We start from the raw sequence: 23996 nt of genomic DNA, 5'->3' as shown, positions 1-23996 counted from the left end.
GGGTTTGAATTCAGAACATCACATTTGCAAAGTTGACTGACACAACTCCAGTCTATTTTGATTAGGTTGTTTTGGAGATGGCAGCCTTTTGAACTGTTGTACTGGACTGGACTGGCCTGCAACTGAGATCCTCTTCAGTCTCCCAAGTAACTAGGATTCTAGCATGAGACACTGGAGTCTGGCCTCATCCTATTAACTTTTAAGTTAGTCTGAGGATGGGGAGAGGAACTGTTTATTGACAATAGTGTGACAATTAAATAACCATTCTTGCTCAGTACAGTGGCCCATGTGCAGAGGTTCTTTCTACTTGCAAAGCAGGCACTCAACCACTTGATCCAAACCTCTAGTTCATTTTGCTCTGGTTATTTTTGGAGATAGGGTCTCACAAACTGTTTGCCTGGGCTGACCTGGATCTGTGATTCTCCCAATCTCAGCCTCCAAAGTAGCTAGAAATACAGGCATGAGTCACCATCACCTGGCTGAGATTACACCTTTGAAAACCTTTAGTAAAATGCCTGGCACTTACAAAATGTTCAGTAAATTTATTATATTATGATAAATAATGGAAAAAGTGTGTGCAAGTTACTTTTAGCTAATGTGCCTTGTTGAATATAATTGTCACATTGGCTGGAAGAAATGACTACCTTTCTTCTCACATCAAAATTGAACAATGAGCTAAGAATCAAGACTGGATTGAATCGTTGTGAAATCATTCTGGATAGACCTTGAGAAAATGTGCCTCTAAAGCTACATAGTCACAGATGAATAGATACTCAAAGACTAAATTTGTCTGAAGTGGCCTTATTGTAGAGAAACAACCATGAATTTAAAACTGAAATTGCTTTATATGCAAACCCTAATTGTATTTATTTCAAAGTTTGATTTATTGAAAAGTTCTGTGTATACTTTTTCTTGACTATGAAGTAAACTGAAACACATACTTCAAATAATTTTTTCAAAATATTCATTTATTGAGGAATTTTATTATTTAAAACTTTCCACATAGGCATTTTTAAACATTTAAATTTCTGACCTTTGTCTTTGTGATCCTGGCTAACTTCACTTAAGATGATATTCTCCAGTTCCATCCATTTACTTGTGAACAACAAAATTTCATTGATGGCCCAAAAAATTCCATTTTGTGCATGTGTGTGTGTGTGTGTGTGTGTGTGTGTGTGTGTTTGTGTGTGTGTGTATGTGTGTCTGTGTTCGTGTGTCACATTTTCTTAATCCATTCATCATTTATAAGTCATCTAAACTGTTTCCATAGCTGGATATTTTGAATAATCCTACAATAAACATGGGCATGCAAGTGTCTTTATTGTATCTTCTATTATACTTCAGGTATATCCTTAGAAGTGGTTTGATGAATCATGAGGTCATTCTACATTTAGTTTTTTGAGGAGCCTCCCTACTGTTTTCCACCATGATTGCACTAACTTATATTCCCACATCCTTACTACCATTTGTTGTTGGTGGTGTTCTTGATGCTAGCCATTCTAACAGAGGTAAAGTAGAATTTTAATATGTTTCTGAGTTTCAGTTTGTTTATGGTCAGAGATGTTGACCATTTCCTCATGTCTGTTTTGACCATTTTTTAATTATTATTCATCTATTCACATGTGCATAGTTTATTTGGGTCATTTCTCCCTCCTGCCCCCGCCCCCAGCTCTTCGTTCTTCCCCACTCCTTTCCAGGCAAAACCTGTTCTGTGTTTTTCTCCAGTTCCGTTGAAAAGTAGAAATAAGCAATAATAAGAAAGACATAGCATTTTTGCTAGTTGAGATAAGGACAACTATACAGAGAGATTCCTAGCATTGCTTTCATATACAAATGTGTTACAACCCAGGTTGATTCATCTCTAACTGGTCTCTACACTGATTCCTGATCCCCTTCTGGTGTTGACCTCTGTTGTTTTAAGGTTTCTGTATTAATTCCTCTGGAGTGGGGAAATCAAATGCTTCCATGTTTTGGGCTTTCTGTCTAACCCTGTACTTTCCCGTATATGTTTTCCCTGGTCATGTAACCCGAGTCCTACAACACTGCTGCATTTTCCCTAGATCTAAAGACCACATATGAGGGAGAATATAGAATGTTTGGTCTTCTGTGTCTGGCTAACCTCACTCAGAATGATGTTCTCCAGTTCCGTCTATTTACTTGCAAATGATAAGATTTCATTCTTCTTCATAGCTGAGTAAAATTCCATTGTGTATAAGTATCGTATTTCTTAATGCATTCATCAGTAGTGGAGCATCTTGGCTGTTTCTATAACTTGGCTATTGTGAATAGTGCTGCAATAAAAATGGGTGTGCAGGTGCCTTTGGAATAACCTGTGTCTCATTCCTTTGGGTATATACCCAGGAGTGGGATTGCTAGATCATATGGTAGATGTATGCTTAGAATTTAAGAAACTTCCAAATTTTTTTCTGGAGTGGTTTCACCAGCTTGCATTCCCATCATCAGTGTTCTTTTTTCCCCACATCCTCACTAATACCTGTTGTTGGTGGTGTTTTTGATGATGGCTATTCTAACAGGGATGAGGTAGAATCTTAGTGTGCTTTTGATTTGCATTTCCTTTATGGCTAGAGGTAGTGAGCATTTTTTCGTGTGTTTTTTGGCCATTTGAATTTCTTCTTCTGAGAAAGCTCTATTTGTACTTTTCCTTTGAAAACACTCTGTTCAGTTCATTTCTTCATTTCTTCATTGGATCATTGACTTTTGGGGAGTTCAGCTTTTTTTAGCTCCTTGCAAATTCTGATTATTAACCCCTGTCAGTTGTAAAATTAGCAAAGATTTTCTCCCATTCTATGCCTGCCTCTTCAGTCTGGTGACCATTTGCTACACAGAAGCTTTTGATTTTCATGTAGTGCCATTGGTCAGTCCTTTCTCTTAGTTGATCCATTGGAGTTCTATTTAGGAAGTCATTGCCTATGCCTGTGTGTTGCAATATATTCCCTACTCTTTCTTGCACTAATTTCAAAGCTTCAGGTTTTATAGTAATGTCTTTGATCAACTTTGCATTGATATTTGTATAGGGAGAAAGGCATGAATCTAGTTTTAGTCTTGTACATGCAGATATCCAGTTTTCTTAGCAACATTTGTTGAAGAGTCTATCTTTTCCCCATCACATGTTTTAGGCATCTTTGTCAAAAAAAAAAGGTGGATATAGTTGTGAATATTTATTTCTGGATCTTCTATTTGATTTTATTGGACTCTGTGTCTGTTTTTGTGCCAGTATTACTTGTTTTTAATATTATGGTTCTATAGAATAATTCAAGGTTGAATATTGTGAGAACTCCAACATTGCTTCTTGCTCCCACATAGGAATTTTTAAAGACTAGTTTCCCAATGTACACTTATTATCATCAACATTTTTCAATCATTTTATTTTTTGATGTGGAACAAATAAAATAACATTAGCACACTTTTTTGTTAATTGTGTTTCAGAGACTTTCAAAAGTACACAACTCCAAGTTGCTTGAGGGATCAAATACACTGGAGAACCTGAGCAGGAATAAGTACCATGGCTCTATGGTGCGATCCTCTGTTGCTTGTGATAGGGAGAGTTGAAGGTGAATGTTCTTGTGCTGGGTGAGGAGTGTAGAACAATCTGGACTTAGCCAGGATTGGCTCTAAGTGATAGACAAAGTGATCTGTCCCCAGATGTCATGGACAGTGTTTGGGAAGTCTTATTGACCCTGCTGGTAAGTACTTTCTATGACATCTGAGTTTCTATACGTTTATTTCATTGGCTTCAAAATGTACTAACCTACATGTGAGGGACCTATGGAGGTCGCTAACAAATGACAGTTTGATATGGAAAATGAAAGGAGATGGCTTCCTGTTTAATTGTCAGGAAGTCTGAGGAGACAGTACCACTTACTAATTGTATGTTTGTTAGCTGTTTATTAAACCTCACTTTAGACATCTGCAATTATCACCATTAAGTTTTAAAATATACAATATGGGCACTGTGAAATTTAGGTGAAATACTACACGTGGAACACAAAGCACAGTGCTTGACTCTGAATAAATTGTTCAAAAATGTTAACTATTATTTTTAAAATTATAAATCCTGGTATCATAATGAGGAGTAGAGTATATTGAAATCATAAGATATTGACATTGAGATCAAAAACAGGAATTTTGAACTTTTTTCCACAGAAAATCACTTGAGTGCTTATAGACTGTGCTAAACAATTGTTCTTATTTTAAATTAAACATTTGATTTTAAATCAATAACTTACATAATCTCATAATAAATGTACAATCATATGATGTATACATTAAAGTAGCCTATGTTTTTAATCAAATGCCTATGGCAAAGAGCATTTTCTAGTGAAGAGGAAAGAAAGTAGTTAAATAGATGGGATCTATGTATTATTAGACAGTGAGCAGTTCATGAGATGATAATATGTTAGGGGAGGTAAAAGAGATTGGTAAAGACAGTAGATTGCAAAATATTGATTACAGAACACCATAAAAAGTCATGTGAGATATTATAAAGAACTGACAATGTAAGAATTTTATTTCTGAAGATAAATGTAGGGAAGGAATTCTAAGATCAGGGAAGAACATGTAGCAAAGCATTAAAAATTCCCTATTTGTTCTAGGAATAAGAATGAGGACAGAGTAGTCTGAGTGCAGAGAAAACTGAATGGGTGAACAGAAGTTGGTTGTAGCACGGGAATGAGGGGCAGATCACACACAGCTTAGACATCTTTGTAAGGATATTGAATTTTATTCTGAGTAAGTTGAGAACTCAGGGGAATATTTAGAACATAACAGTATCAAGATCAATTGGAATTTAAACAGGACCACTTTGGATGTCAAGTTGACTCCAGTGTGTGTAAGAATGTAAGGAAAGAGAAACTTACAAGACTTGCAGTGCTACAAATGGGAATAATGGTGGCTTCACTTGGGGTGTAATTATAGAAGCTGGGAAACAAACAAACAAACTAGCCATTGTCCAGGTACATTATAAAGGTAAAGACCAGAATACATTTCTAATTAATAAGGGACAAAGTGAAAGATTGAAATAAGGTAAGAGTAATACTAAATGAGTTCCAGTGACCTGGAATAATACCATTTTCTGCAGTAAAGAAAGAGCTTTAGGAAGAATATCTGGTAGTAATCTTATAACAGGAATTAAGATCACATTCAAATCTGTTTCTGGAGTATTTAGAAGAGACATGGTCAACAAACATGACATTCAGAATTACACACAGATAACATTGAATACTGGAGATCACTTGAGAGTACTTTTAGATGAAAAAACAAGAGATGTAAAATATGCTCAAGGGAACATTCCAAGATTTAAGAGCTGTCATTATAGTACTGAGAAGAAGAACAAAAGAAGCAAAAGAAAAATCAGGCAGATATGATTATTGGGAAACTAAACAAAAAGAGCGTTTTCTTTCAGGAAGGAGTGATAAAATATCATACATGCTATGGATTGAGCAAACCAGATGAGACTCAAAAGTTATTACTGGCTTAATCCTATGAAGTCATTGAGCCTGTAGGGGAGTAGCAGGCATGAAATCCATCCTGTATCTTATACCATTCTATGTGTCAGTCAATAAAAGGACTATTAAGATTGAAATTTATTAAGACACATATTGAGAATTTGAGTATAGACTATGTTCTTTTTTTTTTTTTCATTTTTCTTTTATTATTCATATGTACATACAAGGCTTGGTTCATTTCTCCCCCCTGCCCCCACCCCCTCCCTTACCACCCACTCCACCCCCTCCCGCTCCCCCCCCTCAATACCCAGCAGAAACTATTTTGCCCTTATCTCTAATTTTGTTGTAGAGAGAGTATAAGCAATAATAGGAAGGAACAAGGGGTTTTGCTGGTTGAGATAAGGATAGCTATACAGGGCATTAACTCACATTGATTTCCTGTGCGTGGCTGTTACCTTCTAGGTTAATTCTTTTTGATCTAACCTTTTCTTTAGTTCCTGGTCCCCTTTTCCTATTGGCCTCAGTTGCTTTAAGGTATCTGCCTTAGTTTCTCTGCTTTAAGGGCAACAAATGCTAGCTAGTTTTTTAGGTGTCTTACCTATCCTCACCCCTCCCTTGTGTGCTCTCGCTTTTATCATGTGCTCAAAGTCCAATCCCCTTGTTGTGTTTGCCCTTGATCTAATGTCCACATATGAGGGAGAACATACGATTTTTGGTCTTTTGGGCCAGGCTAACCTCACTCAGAATGATGTTCTCCAATTCCATCCATTTACGAGCGAATGATAACATTTCGTTCTTCTTCATGGCTGCATAAAATTCCATTGTGTATAGATACCACATTTTCTTAATCTATTCGTCAGTGCTGGGGCATCTTGGCTGTTTCCATAACTTGGCTATTGTTCTTAGCTTGTATTAATATGGAAATACAAATAAAAATCATATTCAATGAGAATTTTATTTGCCTACAAAAATGAAAATTCTTTCTAAATGAGCCATTGGAGTGTGGCGTCCCACACTTTTATGATTACCAGGAAAGCATTATACTATACATAGCTTAGAACTTTACTGCATTTCAACTCAGTAATTCAGGCCAAATCCTCATTTTCTTTCCTCTAAAATGAGAATTAATACTTCAATGGAGAAGAAAAATCACACAGCAACTGAGTTCATCCTGTTGGGCTTCACTACCAATCCTGTGACTCAGCAAGTCCTCTTTGTGGTGTTCCTTGTCATGTATGCATTGACTGTGGTGGGAAATTGCACCCTTATAATATTGATCTGTAATGACTCTCGCCTCCACACACCCATGTACTTTTTCATTGGAAATCTATCTTTTCTCGATCTCTGGTTGTCCTCTGTCTACACTCCAAAGATCCTAATGACCTGCATCTCTAAAGACAAGAGCATCTCCTTAGCTGGCTGTGTGGCTCAGTTCTTCTTCTCTGCTGGATTGGACTATAGTGAGTGTTATCTGCTGGCTGCCATGGCCTATGACTGCTATGTGGCCATTGCAAAGCCACTATTTTATTCTCAGGCCATGCCTTTAAAGTTATGTGTATTCTTTGTAGCAGCCTCATATCTTGGTGGTTTTATTAACTCTTCCATCATCACCAAAAAAACTTCTACCTTTGACTTCTGCAATGACAATGTCATTGATGACTTTTTCTGTGACTGATTCCCTTGGTAAAACTGGCCTGTGGAGGGAAAGAGGGCTACCAGGCTTTGATGTATTTCCTCCTCACTTCTAATGTCATCACCCCCATTGTGTTCATCCTGGCCTCCTACCTCTTCATTATCACCACCATTTTGAGGATGTGCTCCACCCAGGGTCACCTCAAGGCCTTCTCCACATGTTCTTCCCACCTGATCTCTGTGACCTTATATTATAGTTCTACTCTCTACATCTACCTTTGTCCCCAATCAAGCTACTCTTTGGATACAAGCAAAATAATTTCTACATTTTACACTGTGGTGTTTCCCATGTTGAATCCCATGATCTATAGCCTGAGGAATAAAGATGTGAAAGAGGCTCTGAAAAATTCTTCAAATAAATCAGGATTATTTCCTTCTAAGAAGAGGCACAGATTATTCTTAAGTAGGATATTTTATTTCAAGCACAGGTGCTGGATATATCCATTAAAATACCATGTAAGTTAAAGTGTTTTTACCCTTCACACATGCCAGTGAAGGAGATCCAAGTTTTTTTAAAAGTAGGATAATTAAGGTGATAATGCATGAATGTAAAAATGTATGAATTTGATTAAATTTCATATTACTTTTGATTAAAAACAAATACTTAAGCAAACAATTTTCCTTTAACTTTAAGAAATGACAGAAGATTCACTCTCCTTAGTAGAATATTTGGTTGACTGGAATATATAGTACAGTATCTATGCTTAGTTATTACTCCAATTAAGTAAACTGAGGAGTTAATTTTAATAGTTTATTTTGAGTCATGACTATGTTGTATTTATGACCTTTCTTTTCCTCAGCACAATATCTTAAACATTTTTAAATAAGACTCTTTCATTATGAAAATTTTGCACAATGATCCAAACGTACTCAAGAAATGCTTTGGTACAACTTCTTCCCAACAGCCATGATTCTTGTAATCTATAGGCCTCTGAGGTTGCACTATACAACTCCCTGGGCTCCACTTTTTTTGAAACAGAGGAAAACATAAAAGAATCTCCATATTGTGATCACTAAACACAATCATTATAAAAAAACAATAACTACAGTTAAGTAAAACATCTTGAAAAATAAAAGAATATGAGCACACATTCATAAGTGGAGAAAATTTTATAGAGAAAATACATAGTGATAAAATTAAATAGTAAATGTGATATGGTGCATTGAATTTTAATTAAACTTTCAAATTAGAACAATGCCTATGTTTTATTTGCTTTTAAAGCTTAAATATGCTTTGCTTTTACTGGCATATTTAGTAACAAAACAGTGTAGAAGAAATTGTGAGTCAAAAGACTTAGCAAACACCTGCTAGGACCCAAATACACTGGCGATTACACAGGTTTACCTGGCCTCAGATAAGGACTGTAATCTGTATCCATTGTAACACACACTGACCCTGTGAAAACAGGCATCAACAGTATAATTCCACCATGCTTCATTTGGAAAGCTGTAGAAATTCAGTCTCTGGTTTTTGAAAAGATAGTTTTTATTTCTCACTAATAATTATAAAATTATTATAAAAGGCATTCTTTCAAGGTAATTTTAACAGGACCACATTGCATATTATAGTGGCAGAACATCTGTTAATTCATGTAATTAAGTTAAACCAAAAAAATACACAATTCCACTGAGAAACACTGATTGTAAAAGGTAAAACAAATACCAAAAATTTATTTTTACTGCATATCCCTATCATAAACACTGAAACATAACTGTATTTTGAAAGCATTTTCCAGCTATTTTCCAGGCCCTCTATGCTAAGTCTCTTAAGGGAAGCAAGCCAGGCCCCTTTTCCAAATAAAAGCAACATATGTGCAAATACTGAAAGCTCAGATCAACTAAATGTAGCTTCATTTTATTTTTATATGAAAAACTTGACTCCAGAATCATGTATAAGTAATATCATCAAGGCCCTATGGAAAAAAAGAAAGAGCAGCTGCTAATAAATGTAGAAAATCAAATATATGCAATATATAAAATGTAATTAGACATGTAGAATTGATGTTTTAGAACATATTTAAATATGTACTTAGTAGGAAGCTCTTTCTGTCTCTGTAGGGAATATTTCATATGCAATTTATAGCCTCAAAGTCTTCAAAAGAATCTTCCATATGAATTTGAAATTATACCATAAACTCTTAAGGAAATTTTCTTAAGTACAAAGTTCAAACTCTTAATACAATATGGTTTCCAGATGTATCTTTACAATGAATTTTAATGAATTAAATCTATTTCATGTTTTAATTTATTTTACATCTTTATTGAGTATATTATAATATTTTTATTAGGATATATTCAATGGCAAGGGGGATTCATTATGACAATACCATATAGGCTTATATTGTACATTGGTTAGCTCATCCCACCATCTCTCCTCCTCGACCTCCTCCCTGCTCACTTAAAGCAATGAGGCTTCTTTATTCTATTTCATGTAAGTATATAAAGTCCATCCATCATATACTTCACCTTAACCTCATTCATGTGCCCTACCCCCTCCCACAAGTGTGCTGGCACATACACTGTACCTATTTACAGTCCTATCTTTCATTTTTAATATTTAAGTCAGTGTTCCAAGGGGTTTCTCAATGTGTCTCTGCTTCTTTTGGTCCTTTCAGTCCCTTCCATTGTTCTCCCTTACCCTTTTATCTCCCACCCCCCATTATTCAAGTTTTCAATACATAGCCTCATGTCCTCTACCTAAACAGATGTTGTGTTTTATAACATTATTGATGTTCTGTCATTGTCTTTTCCTTTCCCTCTTTCCTCTCCTTCCATAGAGTAGTTCCACTATTACAAACATGTTCTACATGTGAGTTTGCATTTGATCATGGTCATTTTTGTGTATATGCTTATCTTTGGATCTTTCTTCCTAGTATGAGAGAATACATGCAGCCTTCATGTTTCTGAGCTTGGCTTACTGCACATACATGATGTCCTGCAGTTGCATCCATTTACCTTCACACTACATGTCATTATTCCTTATGGCTGAGTAAAACTCTATTCTGTGTATATATACCACATTTTCTTGATCAATTCATCAATTGTAGGGCTTCTAGGTTGTTTCCAAAGCTTGGCTATTGTGACTAGTGTGGCAATGAGCATTGGTGTACCAGTGTCTCTATTGTATCCTGACTTACATTTCTTTGAGTAGATGCCTTAGGAGTGGTATCACTGGATCATATGGCAGTTCTATCTTTAGTGTTTTGAGGCATCTCCATACTACTTTCCTTAGTGGTTATTTTAATTTGTGTTTCTGCAAACAGTGTATAAGGGCTCCTGTTTTGCCACATCCTTGCCAGCATTTGTTGTTTTTATTGCCCTTGAATATAGCCATTCTAACTTGGGTAAGATGAAATCTTAGTATAGTTTTGATTAACACTTCTTTGATAGCCAGGGAAGTTGAGCACATTTTCATAGTTTTCTTGGTCATTGTACTTCTGTTTGATACATGTATACAATGTTTAATGAAAGTAAACATATTTAAAAATATTTTTTAAGTAGATTGCTCTAGTGAATAAGTCTCTGAGATATAAATGTTCTACAGAAAATAAACAATTTTTAGTATTTGTATTCATCTGTGCTCTTCATAGAACAGGAACTCTTAGGATATCTATGTGTGTGTGTGTGTATATATATATATACACACACATACATACACATATACACACATATAAACATGTTGCTTATGAAGTTTAGGACTTACAAATCTTCAGGGTAACTATGCAGGCTCAAGACCAACAAGAGCCTAAAGATTAAGGAGAGCCCCTGGTACATATGAAGTCCAGAGGTAGTGACAGAGAATCTCCTCATGGAAAGCCACCACCACCTTCTTCTTCCTTCTTCTTCTTCTCCTTCTCCTTCTCCTTTCTTCCTCCCCCTCCCCCTCCTCCTCCTCCTTCTTCTTATCTTTCTCTTCACCCTCATCTTCTTCTACCTTCCTCCTTCTCCTCTTCCTCCTTTTTATTCAACTTTTTAAGGCCTTCAAATGATTAATTTATTTAAAATTTCCTTGACAAATTAACTTCTCTGAAACTTGTTTAGAAGTTATTCTAATAATTTCACTCAGATTTGGTAATGGCATTGGTAGAGCACTGTAATGTAAGCAATCATTACAGCCCAGATCTCCCCCTCTTTCTTCCACCTGGAAGCATTTAATCAATTTTCAATGAAAATATGAATACACTTATGAAATGCACACATAGGCAAACAAAGATATTGTACACACTGTTCTGTGCTTTTCATTTTAATAAAAATACTTTGGAGAGGATTATGTTGTTGCATATTAAATAATTAATTACTACATACCATGGAGGGCACTATGGTAGGGCAGAGATATATACATACGCCGCTGAACAAAAATGGGCAGACTCAGAGAGTGGATGGGTGAATATTTTTGGGGTAATATGGCCAGAAATAGAAGTGGTGTACCTCCATTTGTCTATGTCTCCTCTCATGATCATGGTTTAACTACAGAAGTATCTGTAAATTGCAGTTTTCCTGTGTGTCCAGATATAGCAGATGTGCTTGGTACACACCTATCCCTGCAGAACATCAGCTATTTCTGTAAGTTGAATGGAACCAGAGAAATACATCATTTAAAAGGAAATCATTGTCTACAAAATGTAAAACCCATGTGAAAAATGTATTGTTAAAACATATCAGTATCATAAACACTGACGCATAAATTCTGGAAGAATGCTTAACTACCATGCAGGGCTCTATACTATTCCTTTTTGTAGAAATAAGCAAATTTCTGTCTTCAAATAAGAATCAATATATATTGTATGCTTGGTTGACCTATGTGTTTATTCAAGTTATTTATGTGAGGAAATATATCTTGAATCATGTATAAATTTTATCAGTAAGACCCTAGATAACATGTAAAATGCCAAATGGGCAAGTGGTTCATGACAGTAATCATCACTTGTGGAGACTGAGGCAATAGATTGTAAGTTCTAGGCCAGCCTGGGCAACATGTGAGATCCTGTCTCAAAAAAAAGTAAAATGCAGTTTGTAATAAACTTAGCAAAACATAAAGATAAATAAGAACACAATAATAATGTAATTAAGCATGCCAAATTCCTGTGTTACAATATTCTTGCATGTTAATTTAACAGTAATGTTTTGTCTGCAATTTATGGCTTTAAAGTGTTCAGAAGAGACTTTCACATGAGTTTGAAATTGCTGTATAAATTCCTAAGGGAATTTGCTTAGTCAACTCACAAAGTTCAATCTTTTAAGACAAAATGCTTTCAAAGTGGGCCTTTTAGATGTGTCAGTTTTAATAAAATAAGCATTTTTTGAAGTACAAATTTTAATAAACAGTCTCTTCTATGCAAAAAATGTTTGTACTTGCATATTCCACTTAAAAAATTGAATGACTCTTAGTATTTGTATTTGTCTGGATTGTTCCAAGAAACATAACCTATGAAATTTACATAAATACATCTTCATATATATTTATAATTGATATATTCATGGATGGGAATTACTGCTCATATGTATAAATAATTATACAGTCTGGTAAGTGCAAAATTGGAATATGGTCCAACAGGATCCATACCTAGAAAAGCTGAACTGAAAGTTCAGTTTCAAGCAGGCAGCCTGGACCTCAGGAGACCTATGGTTTCAATGAAGGCCAAAGGCAGTGTGCAAGCATATTCTCTTTGGAGAATTTCCATGTTTAAAATTGCCATCATTGATTCATTCTGCTGACATTTCTTTAGCAGATGGAAAACATTTTTTTTTTCATTTTTTGATAAGATCTCTGAGTTACCAGAAATGACTGCAAACAAACATCCTGCAAGATACGTCCATTATCACAAGCCAGAACAATCCTCTCCAACACTGGTTGTCATTAAAAACTTCTTGAGTTTTCTTCCAAAAGAGTATTATTTACTCACAAGGATTATAAAATAAGTCTTTATTATATACACCCAGACTTATGGTAAAATAAGGCACATATTGTTCTTTGATCCATTACTTAAAATACCTCAAAGATTTTGGGATTTTGGTTAACTAATTTATAAAAAAGCTCAACAAATATTTATCAAATGCTACTTCATAAGCTTTGTTAAGGTAAGGAAATACACACTGATGTACACTGGACTCAGCCTTCCTGAGGTTATGGTTTATTGGTGATACACAGAGATTCACAATCACAAACACATGTAAAATTTACAACAAATACTTATTACAAAACAGAAATTTTTCATCATGGATACTTTAAAGTGCTTTCTTGTTACCAAAATAGTCATACACATTATATAGAAAGAGGAAAATAATTAAAAGCCCACTTCAAACTTCCACTTAATATCCAATCTTCTTGAATTTAACTCTCTTCTTTTGAGGTATTATTTCCTTTTTTTTGAAAGACATCATTTGTTTAGAAAAGATTTATAGTCACAGAAAAATATAATGGAAAGTTGAGAGAATAATTCTGTTTGAAGGATTTTTTTAACTTCACATTTGACTATAAGATGTATTGTGAAATAATGCCTTAATTACAATCATGTTTTCCTATCCCTATATCAGCTTCATTTAAGGAAATGATGAAATCTTTGTGAATGTTCACTGGGCATGCACTTGATTTTTAAAAAGTGTTTTTATTCTTTAATGTTTTTTTTTTTTCTTTTGGTAGCAATGGGTGTTCAGCTCAGGTAGGTAGATATTCTCTCACTTGAGCCATGCTTTCACCTCTTTTCCTTTGCTGCTTGTTATTTATTTATTTATTTATTTACTTACTTTGAGATAGAATCTTGCTGTATATGTGGGCTGGCCTGGACCACAGTTCTCCAATTTGTGCTTCAATGCAGTGCTGGCATGACAGGTGCACACCACTACACCCAGTCATCGGCTGAGTCAGGATCTCACTAACTTTTTGCCAATCTGGCCTCTAACCAAGACTCTCCCTATCTCTGCATCCTAAGTAGCTAAAATTGCAGTCTTGCATCACTGTCATTAACTTACTAATGAAATTCATTTTTATCAAATAGGTAAAAACATCAATATTGTATTAATCTAGTATCATGTGATGTTTTGATACCTGTGTACATTTGTCATGTTTAAATCTGGTTAAGTGTAGCATTTATCCCTTCCTTATGGGAGAAATTTTCAAAATCATTTCTTCAAGTGTTTTGTGATATACATTATTGTTATCTGTACTCACCTGATTGAAGGACACAGAAGATGTTTTTACTGTTTTCTAATTTTTACTTAGTATTCCTTGGTCAACAATTTCCACCTCTCCTTCCCTTGATAACCAAGGGATGGTTACCTCCAGCCTCTGGCAACCATCATCTAGTCTTAACTTACATGAAATCAGTGTTTAATTTCCAGACATGAATGGGAAAACATGGTATTTTTTTGTTCTTGGCTTGTGTTACCAAACTTTATCTCCCATTCTGTTCATGGTTTTGCAAATAATGGAATTTCATTCTTTCTTACTGCAGAATAGCATTCCATTGTTTATATATACCACGTTTTCTTTATTCATTCCTCAGGTAATGGACAATCAGGTTGTTTCCATCTCTTGGCTATTGTGAAAAATGATTCAATAAACATGAGAGTGCAGATGTCTCTTCACCATAAAAATTTCATTTCCTTTAGATATTTATCTAACCCCAGGAATGGGATTGATGAATCAGATGTTAGTTATATTTTACTTTTTATGGAATCCCATGCTGTTTTCATTACTATACAGTTTGTACCCCCATCAACAGTGTGTAATGGCTGCTCTGCAACTATGACAGAATTTGTTACTTATATTGAAATTTTAGTGTAAATTAATTGCTGAAAGCAATGGATTCATCATGATGTTTTGTACTTGTGTATTTTGTACATATTTCAATCCTATTCACCCCATCTTTATCTTTCTCCCCCTATACCTTATGCTCCTCTTTACCACTGTAAGTTCCCCTTTTGCACTCATTTTCTTTTTCCTCCTAATTCCAAATATGAGAGAAAATATGTAATACTTATCATTCTGAATGTGGCTTATCCCGCTTGATATCATGATCTCCACGCTCATCCGTTTCCCAACAAAAGATATACTTCAATTCTTATTTATGGCTGAGAAACTCAATTATATATGTATATATATAGCTTGTTCTTTTGGCTAATTCTATAAATTGGCCATTGTGAATAATGTCGCAATAAACATAGGAATGTAGGTATCTCCATAGTAAGTTGACTTTGATTATTTTGGGTGCATATACAGATTTAGTGTCACTGGGTAATATGAAAGTTCTGTTTTTAAATTTCTGAGGAATCTCCATAAAGATTTCCATAGTCGTTGGACAAACTGACATTTGTACCTACAACATGTATGTGTTCTTTTTCCTGCATGCTTGCCAGCTAGCACTTGTTGGTTTTTGTTTGTTTGACGATCTGAGTAAAATTGGAATCACAATGTAGTTTTGATTTGCATTTACCAGATGGCTAAAATGTTGAGCATTTTTGTGCATTTACTGACAACTTATGTTTCTTCACATGAAAAGAATTTGTTCACATCATTTACCCTTTTATTGACTGTAGCATTTGCTCTTCTGGTGTCTCAGTTTTTTGGAAAAAAGAATCTCACTAGAAGAGTAAATTATCAAATGAAGATTAGTAAAGAATCAAACATTGGAAAAGCCACCAAGTGATGACAATTACTACATACCTTTCAATAATAACTCTGAATGATAATGATCTCAATTCTCTACTTAAAACACATAGACTTGTGGAATGGCTTAAAAAATAAGACCCACATGTTTTCTGCCTGAAACAAAAGCACCTCACTAACAAAGACAAACACAGATTTGAGTGATGGAAAAAAATATTTTGATCAAATGGATCCTGAAAACAAGTAGGAGTAGCTATACTCAAATGTGGAAAAGCAGATATTATCCAGAAAATAGAATACACCAAGAAAGTCACTTTATGTAGATAAAGGCAAAAATCTATCAGGAGGAACTAACAGTTCTGAACATGCATGCACCAAATGTTGATCATTGCACCAAATTCTACAAAGCAAACATTATTGAACAGAAAAGCAGAGATAGAACCAATAGAGTAATACAGTGTGACTTCAACATCTGATGCTCACCAAAAGATTGGTCTTCTACACAAAAAGTCAATAAAGAAACAAAAGAATAAAATGATACTATAGCCAAAATGTACTGAACAGGAATCTAAAGAAAATTCCATCCAACAGTCAGAACACACATTCTTCCCAGCAACCCATGGAACTTTCTCCAAAATACCTAACATTTTAGGAAATAAAGCAAGTCTTCACAAATACAAGAATTAAAATAACTGTTTATATATTTTGTAAGATCACAAGGGAAGAAAGCTAGAATTCAACAGTAAAAGAAATGATAGAAAAATCCTCAAGCATATGTAGATTGAACAATTTAGTTTGAAGTGATCAGTGTATCTTCATAGAAATTGAAAATAAAATTAAAACTTTGTAGAATCAAATGTAAATGAAAACACAATACACCAGAACCTGTAGGATACAATAAAAGTAGTCCAAAGAGGTCCCAAGAGGAAAATTTATAGCAATATATGCCTACTTTAAAAAAAAGCAAGATATCGCAAATCAATAACATAATAATGGATTCCAAAGTCCATTATTAGCCAATCTCAAATTAATAGGATGAAAGAAATAATAAAGATCAGAACTTAAGTTAATGAACTGGAAACATAAAGAAAATTACAAAGTATTAAATAAAGAATGAGTTGGTTCTTTGAAGTGGTAAATTTAACAAACTTTTATTCAAACTAAGCAAAAGAAAGAAGTCAATTAACAAAATTAGAGCTGAAAAAAATTATGCTATTACAAAAGAAACTGATAAAATCCCAACAATCATTAGACAAATTCTGAAATCTTGTAGTTAAAAAATTGGAAATTCTAGAAGAAATGGATTACCAAAATTAAACTAAAAGATAGAGAATCCTAAAATGATCAAAAATAAGTAACAAGATTGAAACACTGTTAAAATATCTGCAAGCAAAGATAATCCCAGGACCTGATGATTCATTGCTGAATTTCAGCAAACTCTCAAAGAAAAACAAGGCCTCTCCAAATATTTTAAAATAACAAAGGGTAAGAAGCCTCCCTAACTCAATCTATAAAGCCATATTACCCTGATACCAGAACTGAATAAGCATAGAGCACAAAAAGAAAACCACATGCCAATTTCCTAGATAAACATAGATGAAAAATGCTTAATAAAATACATGGGAACCAAATTCAGTAACACGTTAAAAAGAGCATGCCTCATGATCAATTTGGATTCATTCTAGTAATGCAAAAGTGGTTTAACATATGCAAATCCATAACTATAACATAACATGTAAATAGAATCAAAGAAAGAATCCCATGTACATCTCAATACATGCAGAAAAAAAGGGATTGACAAAATTCAAATCTCTTCAAAATAAAAATCTCTGAACAGATAAGTCAAAGAGAAATCATACATCAACATAAGAGAAGCTCTATATGACAGACCTATAGTTAAGATTGCACTGAATAGGAAACCTGAAAATTGTTCCTCTAAAATTAGAATGAGGCAAGACTGTCTGCTCCTACCACTCTTGCTCTAAGATTTAAATCTTAGAGCAGTAGGGCATCAAAAAGAAATAAAAGGAATATAAACAGGCTAAGAAAAACTTAAATTATGTGTTTGCAGATAATATGACCTGGTTCTTAAAAGACCCTAAGGAGTATAAGAGAATAATGTTAAATCTGATAAACACTTTCAGCAAACTAGAAGGATAAAAATTCAATATCCAAAACACAGAAGTTTTATATACATCAACAATGAATATACTAAAAAAGAAGTCAGGAAAGAAATTCCATTCAAAATAGTCTCAAAAATAACAAAATACCTAGGAATAAATTAAATCAACTTTGTGAAAGACTTCTACAAAGACAGCTATGAATAACTGAAAAACAATAGAAGATGAACAGAACTTCCATGTTCATGGATTAGCAGAATTAATATTATTCCAATGGCATATTACCTAAAGCAATCTACAGAGGAACTGTACATCAAAATTCCAAAGGCAGTATTCACAGAAATAGAAAAATAATCCTGAAATTCATATGGAGGCACAAAAAGTCCTGAGTACCCATGACAATCATGAGCAAAAAGTGTAACAGGAGGTGTTACAGCACCTGAGTTCACACAAAACTACAGATTCATATTAATAAAACCAGCATTGTAATGACTAAAAAAAAAAAAAAAACCAGACAAGAAGGCCAATAGAGTAGACCGGAAGACATAGTAAAATTCCAAGCAAACACTGCCTTTCAAGTCTTGATAAGTGGAAAAAACATAGATTGAAAAAAAACCTAACAATTCCTGTTGGGAAAACTGAATATGCACCTGTAGAAGTCTGAAACTGAATCCTTTTCTTTTACCTTATATAAAAATAAACTCAAAATAGGTCAATTACATCAATATAAGACATTAAACTATGAAATTAGTAAGGGGAAACACTCAAAGTACAGGCATAGGCAAGAATTTTTGAAGCAGTAGCAGCAGCAGTAAATATGAGTGAAAATTGACAAATAAGATTACATCAGATTAATAAAAGGTGTTGCACAACAAAATAAACAGTGAAGAATAAAAAGTCTACAACATGGGTGAAAATCTTTGCCAGACATTATTATATCTAAACTAATTTTTATATTTATATGTTCACACCTAGAATATGCACAAGGAACTCAAAAATTATCAAATCAAAAAACGGCCAAATGAACTGATCAGGTACTTCTCAAAAGAAGAACAAATGAATAATAAATACATGAAAAAACTTCCAGCACCTTTAAACATCAGAAAAATGCATATCAAAACTACATTGATTCCATCTTATCCCAGTTAGAATGGCTATCCTCAAGAATACAAAAGAAAATTACTACCAAGGATGCAGGGTTGAAAATTGCCCTATCCACTGCATATGCAAATGCAAATTAGTCCAGCCAATATGGAAATCAATATGGAGGTTTCCAAAAAAGAACAAAAATGGAACTGCCATATGACCCATCCATAACACTTCATGGTATACACCCAAAAGAGCCAAAGTTGGCTTAATATAGATACAGCTTCACTTACATATTCACAGTGGCTCTATTCACAATAGCTCATTTATGGAATCAGCCTGGGGGTCCATCAGCACATGACTGGATAAAGAAAAATATGGTGTATACACATGACTAAATGTTCTCAGCCACAAAGAAAAATGAAATAATATTGTTTGCAAGAAAATGAATGAAACTGAAACTGAATGTTAAATGATATAAGCTAGTGTCACAAAATAAATATCATGATTTCTCTCATATATAGAATCTACAGTGAAAAAAGAAAATCAAAGTAAAAAAAATGTTCTACTAAGCATGTGAAAGGGGATGAAGCAAGGGGTGAGTTAAGAAAGAGCATTGAGAAGGTGAATATGGAAAAGGACCTTAAATGCATGTATAGAAATGCCATAAGGAGCACCCTACTTTGTAAAATAAATACATTGCAATTTTTAAATGAAAAAAAAAGACCCCTTTAGCAGCTGTTACTGGGAAAACTGTGCATCCACATGTAGAAGAAACTAGATTTCTGAAACTAGATCACCAAATATTTTCCTATACAAAAGACAACTGAAATTGATCATAGCCTTCAATTTATGACCTAAAACTTTGTACCTAATAAAGGAAAATATTTTAGGGTATAGTCATAGGCAATTGTTTTCAAATAGGACTACAAAAGTTTAGGAAGTAAGAGAAATAATTGACAAATCCGATTGCATAAAAAAAAGCTTCTGCACAGCCAAAGAAACAAGTAACAGTGTGAAGAGACAGCCAACAGAATGGGAGGAAAGTTTTACAAGCTATTCATCCAACAGGGAAATAATATCCAGAATTTATAAAGAGCTCAAATTTTGGCACTAATTATTCTTTTTTATTAGCATAAATTAGTTGCACAAAAGGATTTCATTGTGATATTTGAAAATGAGCATGTCATGGTCTTTGTGCAAATTCAACCCACCTAGTGCCCTAGGGCTCTTTCTTATCCCACTTATTCCCTTTTAAAATAATTTTAATGGGATTTTTTATTCTATTTCATTCCTAATGTAAAGAGCTTCAACTGTGTTCTAATGGGATAAGGCAATATCTCACTGTAGTTTTTTTGTTTTGTTTTGCTTTCCTCATGATTAGCAATATAGCATTTTTCTTGTACTTGTTGGTCACTTGATATTTCTATTGGCAAATGTCTATGCAAATCCTTAGCCCATATTAAATAGCTATTTGTGTTCTTACTATTGAGTTTTTTGAGTTCCTTGAAAATTTTGGATTTTATTTCTTATTATGTTCAGATACTTTCTCCCTATTCTGTACTTTATCTCCACTTTGTTCATAGGTTTTTTGAGTTTTATGTAATCTCATCTGTTTGTGATGTTCTGGGCTTTCTTTTGAGGCCATATTATAGTATCATTTCTCAGACCAATGTTACAAAACATGCAACCTAAGTTTTCTTCTAGTAGTTTCATATTTTCAGATCTTAGACGTGCGTCTTTAGTCCATTTGAGTTGATTTTACATGATGTGAGAGATTATTTAATTTCAATCTTTTCTATGTAAGATTCCAGTATTGCAACACCATTTACTGAAAGATTACCCTATTTCCAAGGTGTAACTGGCACCATGGAAAAGTTTTTCCATCTTTGCCAAAAATCAGTTGTCTCTCAGTGTATAGATTTAATTCTAGGCTGTCCGTTCAGTTCTTTGGTGTATAAATGTTGTAAGTTAAAATAGCTTTGTAGTACATCATCTTAAAGTCACACAGTGCTAGGGACATTATCTTTGTCTGAATTATCCTCAGTGTGCAGGAATAACCATGACTTTTAAACTGAGATTGCTTTGGGTAGAAAATCTAATTGTACTTATTTATAACTTTGATTTGGACAGGCTAATTATTTGTTCTGAATATTAGCAAATTATTCTATGATAACAAGAAGCAGAACATATTAGAAGCATAAGACATTAACATAGAGATGAAATCCTGGATTTCTCAACTTTTCCCACAGTTGACATTTGAATGCTCATGGATTGTGCTGAAAAACTGTACTTACCTTGTTTTAAATGGGTCATTTACAATGAATCATCAACACAATCTCATAATGCAAGTACAAATCATGATGACATATATATTCAACTGGTATATGATTCTCATCAAGTGCAGAGGGAGAAGAGCATTTTCTAGTGAAGAGCATTTTCCTTTGCTGGTTGCATGGCTCAGTTCTCCTCTGCTGAGCTGGCATATGCTGAGTGCAACTTGCTGGCTGTCATGCTTATGACTGCTATGTAGCCACTGCAAAGCCACTGCTTTATTTTCAGGCCATGCCCATAAAACTATGTGCATTTTTGTAGCAGCCTTATATCTTGGAGGCTTTATTAACTGTCTCATCAGAAGCACAAGAATATTTTACTTTGATTTCTGCAATGACAATGTCATTGATGACTTTTTCTGTGATTTGCTTCCCCTGGTGAAGTTGGCCTGTGGTAGGAAAGAGGGCTACCAGGATCCAATGTATTTCCTTCTTATCTCCAATGTCATCACCCTCATTGTCCTCATCCTAGGCTCATTCATACCTCTTCATCTTCATCACTATCTTGAAGATACACTCCATCCAGGGCCACCTCAAGGCCTTCTCTACATGCTCCTCCCACCTGATCTCGGTAACCTTATGCAATGACTCTATTCTCTACATCTGCTCTTGCCCCCAATCTAGCTATTCTTTTGATACAGACAAAATAGTTTCCATATGTTACACTGTAACATTTCCCATGTTGAATCCCATGATCTATAGCCTGAGGAATAAAGATGTGAAAGAGGATCTGAATAAACTCTTCAAATAAACCAGCATTATTTCCTTCTAAGAAGAAGCACAGACTATTTTTCATCAGGTTATTTTATTTCAATCACTGACAAATCAATGTAGAATGGTGGCTATTCGGAAAGGAGAAGGAGACCAGCAGGAAGGGAGGAAATGTACAAGAGAGTAATGAGAGATGAATGTGATCAAACTATATTATAAACATGTATGAAAATGTCGTAAGCCTATTGTTTGCTCAACTAACATGTCCTAAATAAAAAATAAAAATATATCCTATAGTAACAGACATCTTCACTGCCATGCCAGAAGTCAGAGAAAGATAAGAAATGTTCTTACTCCTCAAAACCGTAAAATAGCCATTGCATTCTAAGATATGATATGTTAATGAAAGGATTTCTTTGAATTATGTCCACCATTTTCTATTGTAAGCCTTGAAAATGCTGAAAGTTCCAAAAGAGATATAATACTTCTTGCTAGTAGAGGCAAGAAAATGAACATTTAACTTCATGGACAATGATACAGTAAAGAAATAAGTCAAAACAAGTAAGCACAGAAACTCCTACAAAAAGGAATACGTGCTGTTAAAATGTCACACAGAAACAACAGAATGAAATAATGCAACAGAGTAAGGGGAAATAATCTAACCCATGGACAAAAAAACAAAACAAAATAAGCCCTTAGGATCACTTACACTTCCTTAAGTTTGATAATTTCCAGGAAAATTCAACTTATAATACATATATTCATGGAAAAGTCACAGGAAATTCACAGTATAGCTATCTTAAACAAAAGTGTTTTTTTTCTTTCAAAAATAGAGAAGAGATAAAACAGGTCCTCTGGGTGTTTCAACCAATCATAGAGGGTAAGATATTAAGAAAAGTGCTTAGAAGGCAGGATGTAGTGGAAATATTATGTATACATGTATGAAAATGGAAAAATAAGACCTGTTGAAACTATAGCAGGAATGAGAGGAGGGAAGATAAAGGAGAATCATGGGGTGGGGTGAATTAAGGTATGATATATTATAAGACCTTTTGTAAATATCACAATGTACCCTAAGAACAAAAATAGTACAAAAATTTAAAAGAAAAAGAAAACTCAAAGCTATATGGTATTTTTTCAATTGTAACTAGCATGTTTTAATAATATCACAAGACATTCATACCAGATTGCATTTACTTGGTCACTTGTTCGTTAACATGTTGTTCTACATCTTCGTTGTCCCTGCCAGTTTCCTTATGGAGAGGAGCAATGTGCTTGGCTTTCTCACTAAAGTATCCTCGACATTTTATTACTCAGATTATATCTACTCATGCACAGTGAAGTGCTGAACAAAAAATGTTCCAGACAATAGAACAAAAGATATTTTAATAATTTTGGAGGGAAAATCCACTTTCAGATAAAAATTAAAATTTAGATAAGAGGATAATATTTTGGTGATTATCATTCATGATTCATGTAGAGGTTACCATAATCTCTTGTTCTGATAAACACATTCAGAACTCAGCTTTTCCCACTCTGGTATACATAAGTGGCTTTCATAGAAAAAACTTAGGAAATGTAGACATAGTCAGCTTTCCAGTGAGTGTTAAAGAGCATAGGAGCCCAATAAAAGTTCACTATTTTTTCTAAAATAATGGATCTGTTGAAGAAAACATAAATGAGTCAAAGGGATGGAACATCAACCTGGGCTTCATGATTGATATTCACATTACTGAGAGGACTTTTATGCAAACATATTAGTGATGAGGTAGAGAAGAGAAAGCTGTCACAAGAAAGGAAATATATCACAGGGTCAGTAGTGTTAGGAATGAATTCAAGATATTGGATGTCATGAGATAGACAGCACAACTCAGAAATCAATAGGCAAGGCAAAATTTACTTCTGCAGAAGGGTGCACCACAGACAGAGTTTAGTGAGCAAACACAGTGAGTAGAAAGTCCACTAAGGTTTTTGCCTGTAATGC

The 23996-nt window shown here is 34.2% G+C and overlaps 2 pseudogenes; both read left to right on the top strand.

The window, feature by feature from the left end:
- The first annotated feature begins 6600 nt into the window (after positions 1–6600).
- Positions 6601–7622, top strand: LOC109681085 (olfactory receptor 9G19-like; annotated as a pseudogene).
- Positions 7623–11560: 3938 nt separating this feature from the next.
- LOC109681087 (olfactory receptor 9G19-like) lies at positions 11561–22052 on the top strand (annotated as a pseudogene).
- Positions 22053–23996: the final 1944 nt, after the last annotated feature.

Source organism: Castor canadensis, chromosome 1, assembly GCF_047511655.1.
Source record: "Castor canadensis chromosome 1, mCasCan1.hap1v2, whole genome shotgun sequence".
Lineage (NCBI taxonomy): Eukaryota > Metazoa > Chordata > Mammalia > Rodentia > Castoridae > Castor > Castor canadensis.
The sequence above is the reverse complement of the archived record's forward strand: the minus strand, read 5'-3'. Positions and strand labels throughout refer to the sequence as shown.